This window comes from Tamandua tetradactyla, chromosome 15 (assembly GCF_023851605.1).
Source record: "Tamandua tetradactyla isolate mTamTet1 chromosome 15, mTamTet1.pri, whole genome shotgun sequence".
Classification (NCBI taxonomy): Eukaryota; Metazoa; Chordata; class Mammalia; order Pilosa; family Myrmecophagidae; genus Tamandua; species Tamandua tetradactyla.
This window is the reverse complement of record NC_135341.1, coordinates 80,761,448-80,776,435: the sequence shown is the minus strand read 5'-3', so window position 1 is coordinate 80,776,435 and position 14,988 is coordinate 80,761,448. Positions and strand designations below refer to the sequence as shown.

Sequence of the window (14,988 nt, the reverse complement as noted above, 5' to 3'; positions counted from 1 at the left end):
ACAACTTCTTATCATGATTCATCCTCTATCCCCACACTTGCATATCACGATCCCAAGTGAGTCGGTGTAGTGAGCAATAACCCAGGACAGCAAGTAACAATTTCCTACGGATAGAACTCACTGAGGAGCACATAATACACTTCACTAAATCCAAACGAAATGTGTTGCCAACTCGAATTTCCTTAAATCAGATCCCTACAATGCCTGTGGCTGCTGCAACACTACACAGCTAAAAAACTGTGGCACAGGAGAATTGAATGAAAAGAGATGGCAGTCTCTGACCTTTGCAAGGTTTCCAAAAATGTATGACCGGTTTCACAATAGTCAGCCTTTGCCATGGTGAAGGACTTGTCCCTGACAACATTCAGAGCACCAGATGGCCCCTTGACCTGCCTGCTCCTACTGCCTCCCCATTTTCTGGCCTTTTCTCTCTCAGATCAATGCAAAATTCCTCCATAAGAGTAAACAAAATCAATCGAGGCTTCAAGAATTTTTGTCCTTTGTTCCTGTTCATAGCCTCTTTCTGATTAGGTTTACCACAGTCTTCTTCTTGAGTGTCTCGAGTTTGTATTCTGATCATCCCTCTCTAACCTCATAATAGGAAGTGACACCATTGTCCCTCACCTCAATCATTTGAAATAACCTGAAAGAAGGAGAATCACAGAGGCGGCAGAGTCTGGTTGACCCAGGATGGGAGACAATGACCAAAAATATGACAGTTTTTCAGGAGAAAGAGCTGGCTGGGTTTAAAAACAGCATCTCTTTTTTATTTATTTTATTTTTATTTTAAATGTGTTCCTTGTAAAAAATGAGAATAGTGTAAGCAAGTTTAACATGTAGAGTAAGAAACCCCTATATCCTTCCCAAAGCCCTAATCTCTTACCCAAAGTTAATCTGTCTCTGTGGTTAATGGTATTTTTGGTGTGTATATTTGAAGGATTGTTTTAAGGGAGAGATGGTAACTCTGGCTTCAGACACATTAAGTTGAGGATAATAATGATATATCTATATCCAAGAAATAGCAAGCTGTTTTAAATAGGCAGTTGGAGAAATGAGAACTAATGGTGTAGGTCTGGATCTTTTTAAAAAAGTAGTGCAGCGTCTTTTATTTATTTTTAATAGACATTAATTTTTAGAACAAGTATAAATTTATAGAAAAACAATACAGAGAGTACAGAGTTCCATATACCACCCACTCCCCAATTTTCCCTATTACTAACATTTTGCATTAGTGTGGTACATTTGCTACAATGGATGACCCAATATTGATAAATACATTAACTGAAGTCCATAGTTTACATTAGGGCTCACTTTTTCTGTTGTACAGGTCTATGTTTGTTTGTTTCATAAATTTTTATTGTGATGGCATATATACAACATATTTCCCATTTTAACCATTTTCAAGTATTCAGTTCAGTGATATTGTAATTACATTCACTGTTCATGCTACCATCACCACCATCCATTACCAAAGTCCTTCCATCACTCCAAACAAAAGCTCTGTGCCCTCTGAGCAATACCATCTCCCACCCTTGCCCCTGGTAACCTGTAATCTATTTTCTGTCTTTATGAATTTGCATCTTCTTGTTATTTCATGTAAGTGAGACCATGCAACATTTTCCTTTTGTGCCAGCTTATTCTACTCAACAAATTCATGAAGATATTTCCCTGCACTTTCTTTTAAGAGTTTCATAGATTTTTTAATGTAGGCCATTGATTCATTTTGAGTTAATTAAAAATTTTTTTTCATTAAAGAAGTTGCAGGTTTACATATCAATCATGCATAAAATACAGGATTCTCCTATACCTCCCCCCACCAATACTTGCATTGGTGAGGAAAAATTGTTACACTTGATGATAGCACTTTTTTTGTAATTCTACCATTTTTTAACAGTAGTTAATATTAACAGATTGGGAGTATGAAGAAAAATACCCCTACATAAACTATGGACAATAGTTATAGTATTACTTTAATGATCTTTCATCAATTGTAACAAATTAACTACTCTTAAAAAATGGTAGACCCATCTCTGGGAGTCATGCCCCACACTGCCAGGGAGACTTACACTCCTAGGAGTCATGTCCCACATAGGGGGCAGGGCAGTGAGCTCACCTGCAGAGCCGGCTTAGAGAGAGAGGTGACGTCTGAGCAACAAAAGAGGTTCTCTGCATGTGACTTAGGCATAATTATAGGTAGGCTTAGCTTTTCTAGTGTACATACATCCTTTCAAACCAGAGCAATATGAATTTTTGTTTGTTTGTTTTGTTTTTGTTTTCCTTCCATATGAATTGGATGATCAAGTTCTCCATTTTGCAAAGATATTTTTTTGGAATTTTGATTGGGATTTGGGTAGAATTGACATATTAACACAATTTAGTGTCTCAATCCATGGACATGTCTTTCCACTTATTTAGGTCTTCTTTCATTTCTTTCAGCAATATTTTGTAGTTTCAGTATACAAATCGTCTACATCCTTGGTTAAACTTATTTCTAGAATTGTACAAGAATTGCCTATTTGGGGTGATAGAAAAGTTTTTGTAACAGATAGTGTTGATGGTAGCACAACATTGTGAACATAATTAACAGCACTGAATTATATATTTGAATGTGATTAAAAGGAGATATTTTAGGCTGCCTATGTTATTATAATAAAAACTTTAAAAATAATAACATAGGACTTGTGCCAGTTTGAAAGGATTTATGTGCCCTAGAAAAGCCATGTTTTATCCTACTCCCATTTTTTTTTTTTTTTTTTTAATACATGGGCAGGCACCAGGAATCAAACCAGGGTCCTCTGGCATGACAGGCAAGCATTCTTGTCTGCTGAGCCACCGTGGCCCTATCCTACTCCCATTTTATAAAGGCCATTTATTCTTCTAATCCCTATTCAGTACTACTGGTTGGAAACTTGATTAGGCTATCTCCATGGAGATGTGACTCACCTTTTTGTGGGTATTAACTTTTGATTAGAGGGAGATGTGACTCCACCCATTCCAGGTGGGTCTTGTTTACTTTATTGGACTCCTTTAAAAGGGAAAGCACTTTGGAAAAAAAGCTTGAGAATGACATAGTCACAAGAAGCAGAGAGTCCACCAGCCAGTGACTTTTGGAGATGAAGAAGGAGAATGTGCCTGGGGGAGTTTCATGAAGCAAGAGGCCTGAAGAGGAAGTTAGCAGATGTCACATGTTTACCACATGGCTTTACAGTTGAGAGAGAAACCCTGAACTTCATCGGCCTTCTTAAACCAGGGTATCTTTCCCTGATGCCTTGACTGGGCATTTTCATGACCCTAGAATTGTAAACTTGCAACTTATTAAATTTCCCTTTTTAAAAGCTGTTCCGTTTCTGGTATATTGCATTCTGGCAGCTAGCAAACTAGAATAGGACTGCACAACACAAACAGTGAATACTAATGTAAACCATGGATTATAGTTAATTGTACAATTATAATAATATTTGTGCCAGTCTGAAAGGAGTTATGTACCCTAGAAAAGCCATGTTTTTTAAAAATTTATCTTTGAAGATTTCTTTATTGCTTTCCCTATGTGAAAGATAACCCAGTTGAAAATAGACAAATGTGTTCATTGACCTTGTTCATAGGGGTCCAAATATTTAAACCAAAGTGTTTAGACTGATTAGCTTTAAAGTTCATGATTATATGATTAAGTAAGTTTCTCCCTGAGTAGAAAGTATTTTTTTCTATTTCTCTAAATATTGCGGTTAGAGATCAAGAAATCCTGTCTCCTATTCCAAGTAGGAATTTCTCCTATTACCTTGCTAACAGGTGATGAGTTTTCTGCTTAAACTCTTTCAATGCCTAAGGAGGAGGCTTTACTGTACAAAAAAGAAAGTTTTACGACAGATTCTATGTTTGGACAGCTCAATTGTCAAAACACTGTATAGTTGATGCAGTTTCCTTTTAATTCATACTACTTTGGTACTAGTTTTCTCTTGAAGCCATATAGATTAATTCTAATCGGTCTTTCACTTGCAGTGCTGTCAACTGTCAGCCAGAAGCCAGCATTTCTCTTTTGAGTCTTCTCATACCCAGGTTAAGCATATCCCAGGTTTTCTGGGTTTTGTTGATGTTTTTCTTTTTCTTTCTTTTTTTTTTTTAAACATAACAACATACAAACACAAACATTCTTACCATATGATCATTCCATTCTTGATATATAATCAGTAACTCACAATATCATTACATAGTTGTATATTCATCACGACGATCACCTCTCAGAACATTTGCACCAATTCAGAACAAGAAATAAAAAGAAAAAAATTCGTACACACCATACCTCCTACCCTTCCCCCTCACCGATCACCAGCATTTCAATCTACTAAATTTATTTTAACATTTGTTTCCCCTAGTATTTACTAATTTTTAATCCATATGTTTCACTCATCTGTCCATACTGTAGATAAAAGGAGCATCAGACATAAGGTTTTCACAATCGCACAGTTACATTGCGAAAGCTATATCATTATACAGTCATCTTCAAGTAACATGGCTACTGGAACACAGCTCTACATTTTCAGGCAGTTCCCTCCAGCCTCTCCATTACACCTTAACTTAAAAAGGTGAGATCTGTGTAATGCGTAAGAATAACCTCCAGGACAACCTCTTGACTCTGTTTGGAATCTCTCAGCCATTGACACTTTATTTTGTCTCATTCCCCTCTTCCTCCTTTTGGTTGAGAGGTTTTCTCAATCCCTAGGTGCTGAGTCCCAGCTCATTCTAGGATTTCTGTCCCATATTGCCCTGGGAGTCATGTCCCACAGAGAGAGGGGGAGGGCTGTGAGTTTGCTTGTTGTGTTGGCTGAGAGAGAGAGGCCACATCTGAGCAACAAAAAAGGTTCTCTGGGGGTGACTTTTAGGCCTAATTTTAAGTAGTCCTAGCCTATTCTTTGCGGGGTTAAATGTATATGAACAAACCCCAAGATTGAGGGCTCAGCCTATGGCTTTTGTTGTCCCCACTGCTTGTGAGAATATCAGGAATTTTCTACTTGGGGAAGCCGAATTTTCCCCCTTTCTCACCATTCTCCCAAGGGGACTTTGCAATTACTTTTTTATTCACTAGTCAAATCACTCTGGGGCATCATTCTGGACAAACCTACAAAATCTCATGCCCTACTCTAGGTTCCATGTACTTATGGTGTTCAATTAAATTTCCATATAAGTTATATTAGGAAATGCACTAGTCAAAATATAAATTTTGTACCAAATAAGCATTTTTTGCTTTAGTCTCACACTAAATTAAAGTTTTAAATTATGAATTATCTATTTTCAACACCCTGCAGTATTGACATTCCTTTGTTCTTCTTCATGCAAAAACATTTTTAAATTTGTACTTTTTTTTTTTTCATTTTTTAAAAAATTTTATTGTGGCAAAATATATAGCCATATATACACAACACAAAATTCCCATTTAACCACTTCTATGTGTACAATTTAGTGATATCAGTTATATTCACAATATTGTGCCACAATCACCACCATCCATTATCAACTTTTTCATTATCCCAAACAAATTTTGTACCCATTAAATAAAGACTCCACCAATTTCTCCTTTACCCCCCACTCCCCTGCCAGCCCCTGGTAACCTCTAATGTACTTTCTGTCTATGAATTTGCTTTTTCTAAGTATTTCATATAAGTAAAATTATGCAAAATTTGTTTGTGGGTATTTTCACTTAGCAGAATGTTTTCAAGACTTATCCATGCTATAGCATGTTTCAAAACGTCACTCCTTTTTAAGGCTGAATAATGTTCCATTGTATATACATATACCACATTTTGTTTGTCCAGTCATCTGTGGATGGACACTTGGGTTGCTTCTACCTTTTGGCTATTGTAGAATGCACATTTTTACTCAGTGTTGCCTCTGGGTGAGTTGAGAATGTGACACAGGGCAGTAGGCTTTCTTCTCATCTACTTCAGATCTTAGTATAAAAGCATATGCCATATCTCAGTAAAGCTGTTTTTTTTTTTAAAGCATATGCCAGTTGTCAGGAGTTAGGGGTGGTGAGGGATGGGGCTCGGTAGGACTATAAAGGGATAGCATGAGGGAGGGCTTTGTGGTGCCAGAATAGTGCTGTATTGTGATTGTGATGTTGGTTACCATAATCTACACGTGATAAAATGTTAGTTGCTTGGTTTTGATATTGTACTGTAGCTGTGTAAGATGTAAACATTGGGGGAAACTGGGTGAAGGGTACATGTGACTGCTCTGTATTATTTTTGCAACTTCCTATGAATCTAAAATTACTTCAAACTAAAATAATAATAATAATAAAAAGCAAATGCCTACCTTTGGCAAGCCCTATGTCACTTAAAGTCCATTCCCCTTCAGGTTGGCTAAAAGATCATTCTTAGAAGACCAACCTCCTTCTGCTTAGGACAGGAAAAGCAGTGGCTTTGAGCACAGCAGGAGCACAAATGTAGCAGTGGTAACAGCAGAGCAAGGTCACCTCTGGACACAAAGTCAAGTGCTTTGTGACTACAAAAAGGGGGCCAGAACCAGTCTTGCAGTGATTTCCAAGTGGCTGGTGCCCAACTGGATAAATAAGAACCACTGGGCAGAGAGCTAAGTGAACACACCAGAATCCCTGTCCCATGCCCAGAGTCTCTGATTCAGTAGGTAAGGGACAGGGTCCAGAAATCTGTGCTTAAAAGAGTTCCCCAGGTGGCATGAGTTTGGGAACTCTAGATTAAGGAACAGCAAGCAGATAAAGATGGATCTCCAATCATCAAGTCCTTATTTTCATAAGGTTGGTATGACTTAGAGAGACAAACATTATATTCATGTCATATAAAACATCCAAAATGTATACCCTTTTCATAATGCTGTATATAAACAATGAAATATCAATAAATCATTGTTTTCTGTTGCACCTTATTTGGTTATTTACCAAGTTTCTCAAGGTAGCAATGTAGTTACAAATGACAAGTTAACTCTCTTATGTTGGACATTTTAGGATTCAAAGCCCAATAGGTACTCTTCTGAGACGTTAAGGATGTCTTGGGGTCCAAGTAAAAATACTCAACCTATGGTAACATGAACAAATAGGGGTCTATTTTTCTCACACAGTAAGAAGTCCCGAGATAGGTGGTTGCTGGTATTGGTTCCACAGCTCAAGAGGTTTGGGCTGTCATCTCTGCAGTTCTCTTGGCATTTTCCTCATGGCCTCAAGGTGACAGCTGCCACTCCAGCCTCTCTGCATTGAAGACTGGATGAAGGAGAAAGTGGCAGGGCCACTAACATTCTATTCCAGGGTCTTTCCAGAATGGTATTCATGGCCACTCCTGGCCACAACGGAGCTGGGAAAACTGAGTATTTTGCTTTTACAGTCTCCATGGTCGAGGCAGAAAGGAAAATGGGGATGGACTATGGTGTTGAGTGAGTCAACCTACAGTATCTGCCATAGTTTTTGAATTACATTTTACCAAGCATTGTTTAATTAAATCTAGAAACAGCTGATCGGATATATGGTGATAAATTAGAGTAAAAATCATTAATGTGAAAATCAGGCATAAAGATCTCCACTGTCAAAAATTAAACATTTTTGAACTGGTCTTTCATTCTCTGTTGGAACTAATTCTAGTTGTTTAAGAACTTCTGTTCCTTCAATCAGTTGCCCAAAAGCCACGTATTTTCTATCTAGGTAGGGAGCTGGTTGTAGCGTGTTGTAGAATTGTGACCCATTGCTATGGCAGCCTTTGTTGACCATTCCAAGAATTCCCCTTTGATTATGAGGAATTGAAAAGTTTTCATCTTCAAATGTTGGTCCAAAAATTGACTCTCCACCATCTCCTTTTCCAGCTTCTATATCTCCTCCTTGTATCCAACCATTCTGTACTATTCGATGAAAAATGGAACCTTTATAATGTAGCCTTATGCCACTTTCAGAAAACCCTGCTTTTCCTGTGCACAAGAACTGAAAATTTTTACATGTTTTGGGACATGCATCACAGTAAAGCTCAAAAATCAATCTTCCAATTGGATAAAAACCAATACTGATGTCCAAGAACACAAAATCATGCTTGGTGTCTCTTAAGAATTTCGTGGAATAATCCACAGTAAGAGCCTCATAAAGTGCAGGGGGCTTAAAGTCAATTATATCCCACATCTTGTGGGCCCATCTTTGCAGGTCAAATCCATTTCCCAGGAGCTGCTCATTAATAAAACACATCACATAGGAAGAATATTCCCAGGTTTCACCCTTGAGGTCCCTTTTTTTCTCCTGTAGATATTGATCCCATGCAAATTCTTGAAGAGGAACTATTATAGGATCTTCAAATTTGGATGGGTGTGTATTCTTCAGACTCTCAGCTGTGCTCTTCGCAATCTGAAAACCGGAGCTTTTGAAGAGCCCCACCACCTTCACCTGCAGTGGCCGCTCGGTTGGCGACTGCGGGCGCCCGGGGGCCTGTCCAGCTAGGCGCGGCGCCGGGCTCGCCATGGCCGCCGCTCGGGAACTTAAATTTGTACATTTAGTCACTATCATTGTACACTGTAAGCAGTCCTAGATTATACCATTTCAGTCAAAAAGCCATGTTTTAATCCTAATCAGTCTGGTGGGAGTAACTGTTTCTTCTAATCCCCACTCAATACTATAGGTTGGAAGCTTGATTAGGTTATCTCCACAGAGATATGACTCAATCAGTTGTGGGTATTAAACTTGATCAGATGGAGACGTGTCTCCACCCATTCTACATGGGTCTTGATTAGTTTACTGGAATCCTTTAAAAGAGGAAGCATTTTAGAGAAAGCCTCAGAATGGCATGGCCACAAGAAGCAGAGAGTCCACCAGCTAGCGACCTTTGAAGATGAAGAAGGAGGATGACTCCCAGGGAGCTTCATAAAACAAAAAGCCTGGAGAGAAAGCTAGCAGACATTGCCATATTTGCCATGTGCTTTCCAGCTGAGAGAGAAATACTGAATGTCATCGGCCTTCTTGAACCAAGGTATCTTTCCCTGGATGCCTTAGATTGGACATGTCTATAGACTTGTTTTAATCGGGACATTTTTTTGGCCTTAGAGCAGTAAACTAGCAACTTATTAAATTCCCCTTTTTAGAAGCTGTTCCATTTCTGGTATATTGCATTCTGGCAGCTAGCAAACTAGAACAATGTTCTTTCATCAGTTGTAACAAAGGAGCCACCCTGAAGCAAGGTGTTAATCAAGGAGAAGGGTGCATGCATGATTTTTCTGTAAACCTGCAACTTATCTTATAAAAGAAAATTTTCCTAGATATTTTATTCTATTAGTTGCTGTTGTAAATGGAATTGTTTTCTTGATTTCCTTTTTGGATTGCTCATTGCTAATGCATAGAAACACAACTGACTTTCGTGTGTTGAGCCTGTACTCGGCAACTCTGCTGTATTTGTTTACTAGCTCCAGCAGCTAATAATAAACAGAGGCTAGTATTCTCACTGTACCCTCAAGGATCTAGCAGACCACACCCAGCCCCCAACAACAGGGAAGAAAAGGAGGGAAGGACGGGGGGAGGGACAAAAGGAGGAAGGGGGGAGGAAAGAAAGAAAGAAATGAAATAATGAAAGGAAAGAGAGAACAAGAGAATGAGAGGGAAGGGAAAAGAAGAGAAGGGAGAAAAGAAAGGGAAGGGAGGGAAGAAAGGAGGCAGGGAGGAAGGAAGGAAGGAAAATAATCAAGTTTCCCTGCTTCTCCAAGTCTCCTAGCAGATGCCAGCTGGAAGCCAGAAGTACTGCTGCCCAGAACGCCGAAACCAAGGCTAGCTTCTGCACTGGTTGCCAGGGCAACCTCACTTGCAACCCCAACTCTTTGGGTGTCCTGGCCTCCACAGACTGAGTCTGTATCTCTGTTTCACAACCATCAACGTGGGGCTAAGGAACCGGGGATGGCCATGGGCTCGTGCACATTCTCACGTATTAAAACTTGAAAGTTGGGTAGTCTCTCCCTTGGTCTGACACTTCTGCAGTTTTTCCAAGTGTCCAGTCTGGTGCTAGACAGTTAATTCTAACTCTAATCTCTTTTCTGGCTCATTCATTTTTTTCTGGTGGAGAAACAATCTGTAGAACTCCCTATTCCACCGTTTTTCATATGTACGCTCTCCCTAGATATGGTCTCTTGACCTGGAGAGGTCAGCTTTGGTTTTAAAAAAAAAAGCAAGCAGATTAACAAGTATCAATGAAAAAAGCTATCACCAAATTATAGTTTTCTTAAAATTAGGAGGATTGGAAGTGATTTTTTATGGGTATTTCTTTCTCTCTCAGATTCAATGGGATTTCATGCCTTGTCTTCGTGTCTCCTGAAATCATCCCTCATTCTACACTTGGGGAAACACTGGGCTAGATAATGCACTGTTTCCCGAAAGGTATTTGTGCTGACAAGACACTCATCTTTCAGGCCCCTTTCTTCACCTGCCCCTGCTTGTGAGTGGAGAGGGACAGGGGCCCTTCTTGGTGCTGGAGAAGGTGTGCAACTAGCTGGCTCAAACTAACACATTCCAGGCACTGGTGGAGAGCAACCTTTGGATTTCATGAGCAATGTCATAGACAATACATTTCTTACAGAATGACTATGGATTTGATTGGAAACAATGCATGTTATGTGAAAATGTCATTGTAAAATTGAACTTGCAAAGTTTCACTGTCACAGACATGTCCGCCAGCTGATGGTTGGGTCATATGTTTCATACATCAATTTTATTCCAGTTGCCTGTTGACAGCTGAGTAACACAGGAGATATGTCCACTCTGTTTTCCTTTTATCTCTCTAATTGTTTTCAGAAATGCCAGTGGACAATGTTGTCTAGTTTCTACCTTTATAATTTATTATATTTTGATTTAGTAAATTTTTTACTGTATAAAAGCAAATGTTTAATATAACAAATCACAATGTACAAAGAGGAGTGGTGAGAAAGGGAATAGTGATTGCACAGAATTGTGACAAGGCTTTACTATTCCTACTTCTTGTTAGTTTGGTATCTGGTCCAGCCTAGGAACCCAATGCATCTGTGGACCATTCTTGCTGTGGGCACTTGGAGCTCTCTCAAATAAGTCTCCTCTTATTCTATCAGTTATTTGACTCAAGAGGAAAAAAAGGGAGGGCTCCATCATACTAGAGAAAATATTTATTTACAATTGTCAAAAACACGATTGAACTACCAAAGTCACTGAAAGAACTGGCATGCAATATTTAAGTCATGGTTTTAGCTAGATCATGGTTCCGGCTAGAACATGACTCTGTTCCTCTCAACAAGAAAGAAAGAGAGAGAGAGAAAGAGGAAAGGAGAGCAAAGGAAAGGAAAGGGGGTGAAAAAATAAAAATGGAAAGAAAGAAAATAAAAGAAAGAAAAAGTCCGATTCTCCTCTTGTGTATCTTATCTCAATAAATGTTATCACTGTGTATCAAGTTGTGTCAGCCATAAACTACAGAGTAATTCATATTCAATCAATCACCTTGTCATTTGGAGGTGATGTCACTGTTATATCTTCTCTTGAAGCCATATACTTGTTAATATCTTCTCCACTACAATCCCAGTCCCAGCTGCCTCCCATTCTAGTCTGAACTACTTCAAGAGACTTCTTCCCACATCTTTCGCGGTCTAAATTTAATCCATTCTCCATCCAGCAGGTAGGAATCTTTTAAAAATGCACAACTGATCTGATCACTCCCCTGTTTACAATCCTTTAATTGTTTCTCATTGCTCTTAGAATAAAGATCAACATTAAACTTACAAATATGGTCAGGCACACCCTTAACATCTACCAGCCTGGGACAAGAACACAAATGGAGGCCCATACATCAAATTTCTAAATATATAAAGTACACAAAATGAACTAAAGAACAGGCTGAAAAAATGTAATATCCTCCTATATTGACAAATAAATCTTCCTGACTCCCTAGAAGCCCAGGTTTGTATATAGAGTTCTCAGACATGAAGTTGTTGGAATATGCTGGGCCCAGGGAGAGCTGAACCCTAAGCTCTGACTGTCCCCACTTTACTTCCCACACCAGGTTCCATCTAGCACTACTGGGGGCCTCATGTGCTTTGTGTGGCCACCCAGGTCTACATGTCCCACAAACCTGATAAATAGCTGCTCCTTGGACACCATTTGGGCCCAGTGATGTGGACACCAGAAACTAGGTCCACATTCAAGAGAATAAACCAGGGAAGAGGCTTACACACGCCTTGGAAGCAAGATCAGGGACACTTGGGCAGAGAATTTCAGGGTACCCAGAGTGTGTTCTAGAAAGAGAGAGTTGTACGCTCAGGTGGGCATGACCCCTGGACGCTGAGGATTCCTCATGACTTGGAAAGAGCATGGCTGGAGAAGGGTCAGAGTAGACCCAGGGCTGTTCTGTGCATTCTCCTGTGGTTTTTTACATTCTATTCACATTGGTCTTGTTTCAGTCTTTGAATGCTCCATGCTCCCTTCTGATGCAAGGCCTTTGTACATGTGGTTTCCCCACTCCCGGGAAACCCATTCTCTTCAGGTTTTGTTGTGGCTTACAAGTGAGTCCTCCACTGATGTGCAAAGAATCAATTGGTAGACACCTGGATTTTGAGAAAAGGTTTATTGAACAAAGGCTAGCCTCATGAAGATAAATCGTTATGATTTTCCTCAGATCTGTCTCCCTGAACTGGAAAGGTGAGGGATATATGTATTGGATTGTTCTAGTTTGGTAGCTGCCAGAATGCAATATACCAGAAACGGAATGGCTTTTAAAAAGGGGAATTTAATAGGTTGCTAATATACAGTTCTAAGCCTGAGAAAATGTCCCAGTTAAAGCAAGTCTATAGAAATGTCCAATCTAAGGCATCCAGGGTAAGATACCTTGGTTCAAGAAGGCCAATGAAGTTCAGGGTTTCTCTCTCAAGTGAGAAGGCACCTGGTGAGCGTGATCAGGGCTTTTCTCTCAGCTTGAAGGGCACATGGTGAACATGGCGTCATCTGCTAGCTTTCTCTCCTGGCTTCCTGTTTCACGAAGCTCCCTGGGAGTCGTTTCCCTTCTTCATCTCCAATGGTCGCTGGCTGGTGGACTCTGTTTCTCGTGGCTATGTCATTCTGCTCTGCTCTCTCTGAATCTCCTTCATTCTCCAAAATGTTTCTTCTTTTATAGGACTCCAGAAACTTATCAAGACCCATCCCCACCCAAATGGGTGGAGACATGTCATCACCCAGCTTAACAACCACTCTTGATTAAATCATATCTCCAGGGAGATGATCTGATTACAGTTTCAAACATACAGCATTGAATAGGGATTACTCTGCCTTTATGAAATGGGATTTTGATTAAAACATGGCTTTTCTAGGGGACATACATACTTTCAAACCAGCACATGGATTAAACAAAGGAAGGTGGGGATAGGGATATTATGGTTATTGGTACATTGGGATTGGCTAGTAAATATTAAAACTTAGGATTGCAAGTTGGCTATTATTATTGGCTGTGTCTTTATTTAAATTAGGGATTGCAAATTGATTATTATCATTGGCTGATGGGTTCTGTTATCCTAAAGGTTGGATTTATGATGTTGCTGGAACTTATGGCGATCAGCTGCGAAGGCATGTGGCTGGTATCTGCTGGGGTCTTTGGCTTCTAGTTTCAAGCAGCTTCCCCAGGAGTGTTTTCTTTCTGCATCTCTCAAACATCTGGATCTCCTCCTGTTGGCTCTGTTGCTTCTGTTCTCCAAGCATCTGCATTTGAGATTCCTCCAAAACTGTTTTCCCTTTTAAAGGACTCCAGCAAACTAATCAAGACCCTTGAATGGGCGAAGACACATTCCATCTAACCAAAAGGCCACACCCACAACTGGGAGCATCACAGCTTTGTGGAGATGGTATAATCAAAAGGGTTTCCACCCTGTGTAATATTGAATCTGGATTAAAGGACATTGGCTTTTTTGGGGTACACAACTCTTTCAAACTAGCACAAACTTCTTTCAGCTGATGCTTTAGCATTAAAAAACAAAAGGCATCTGAGTTACAGTTCCCTGGCTTAGAACAGTTAGAGATATTTGTTCTGAATATATTACAGTATGTCAGAAAATTAGGAAGAATTTAGATAATGATTCAGTAACTATATTTGTTATTGCACTCTGTTACAGGCTCAGCTAAAGAACCATTTTTTTGAGGTTGCCTTTCTAACAATCTACATATCAGCCAGGTGCCCCAGTTATGTGGCTTCATAAAACCCTGTACTTTTTCATAGACCTTTTATCAATTAAAATAAAATAGTTATTCTATACCTCCTCATTCTATAATCAGTTGTTTATCATATAAGTGGTTATTAAGTAATTAGCTGTTTAATACCTTTGTCCCCTGCTGGAATATAAATTTCTAAGAGGACAGGAACTGTGTCTGTCTTCTTCACCGTTGTCTCCCTAATACCCAGTATGTTACTTTATATATATATAGGCCCTGAAATATATGTGTTAAACGAACGAAAGAATGACTTACAGGAATCGCTCCATTCCCAGAGTTCTCTCTGCCTTCTGTCAGAAGGAAAATCTCTTCATGACTCACAATTCATTATGATCTCAGCCTCTGCAAATTCTTTGAGTCTTACTCCTTCTAGCAGGAAGCGTCATGAACTTTGGTCTCATGATCCCTTGCCCATTGTAGGTGTCTGCTTATCGCACTTGCTTTCAGAGACCATTCATTTAAGAAGAGCACTCATTGTCATTTAAAAAGTGAGGTATATAGAGTTAAAAAAGAATCCCGAGCTCTTTTGTAAGACAAGAAAGAAGGTGCGGGACAATGTTAATAGTAAAAAAACATTAAAAATACAAATAGTAAAATAGTAAGAAAACAGCGTAACATATGAAGTGTAAAAGGGAGATCATATACCTGTATGCTAATATGGTACATAAGTATTTCTGGAAAGAGACATAAGAAACCTGTAACAATGTTTCCCACGGGCAAAAGTATGGAGGTCTGGGATATGAGGAAGGCTTAGTTTCCTCTGCATTTATCCTTAAACCATGTGCATTATTATT

At 39.3% G+C, this 14,988-nt stretch overlaps 1 pseudogene across 5 annotated transcripts in view; it reads right to left on the bottom strand.

Annotated features, from left to right (window-relative positions):
- LOC143657627 (putative inactive peptidyl-prolyl cis-trans isomerase-like 6 pseudogene) overlaps nt 1-14,558 on the bottom strand; it is a 47,328-nt pseudogene extending 32,770 nt beyond the window's left edge. For 3 of the 5 annotated variants that reach the window (XR_013162926.1, XR_013162928.1, XR_013162927.1), the window contains exon 1: nt 6,310-8,472. The product of XR_013162926.1 is annotated as a putative inactive peptidyl-prolyl cis-trans isomerase-like 6 pseudogene, transcript variant X1 (transcript). Of the gene's footprint in view, nt 1-6,309; nt 8,473-14,449 lie in introns of those variants that run through there. The other 2 variants (XR_013162929.1, XR_013162930.1) reach the window with 2 other exon arrangements.
- Nucleotides 14,559-14,988: the final 430 nt, after the last annotated feature.